This window comes from Morone saxatilis, unplaced genomic scaffold (genome assembly GCF_004916995.1).
Source record: "Morone saxatilis isolate NCDOM2014 unplaced genomic scaffold, NCSU_SB_2.0 Contig20, whole genome shotgun sequence".
In the NCBI taxonomy this organism is placed as follows: domain Eukaryota; kingdom Metazoa; phylum Chordata; class Actinopteri; family Moronidae; genus Morone; species Morone saxatilis.
In genome coordinates this window covers 11,212,905-11,213,156 of record NW_023339763.1, presented here as the reverse complement: position 1 = coordinate 11,213,156, position 252 = coordinate 11,212,905, and positions in this window count along the sequence as shown.

The window sequence follows — 252 nt, the reverse complement described above, 5'->3', positions numbered from 1 at the left end:
AGCATACATACACACATACACACACTCCCACATACACAGCATGAATAAATCTCACACCTTGGTGGGTTTAAGCTGTTCTAGTCTGTTTTCTCTTCTGAGCCAGGCAGCTGCCAGTCCATCATCCCTCCAGATATCTGAATTCAGCAGCAGCAGTTTTCTACTTATCCTGTCTGGTTTCAAATGGTTTGAGTTTGAATCAGTCTGAATGTATATCCAAAAGGCACAGACACAGTATGTGGAGGGAGTCAACAA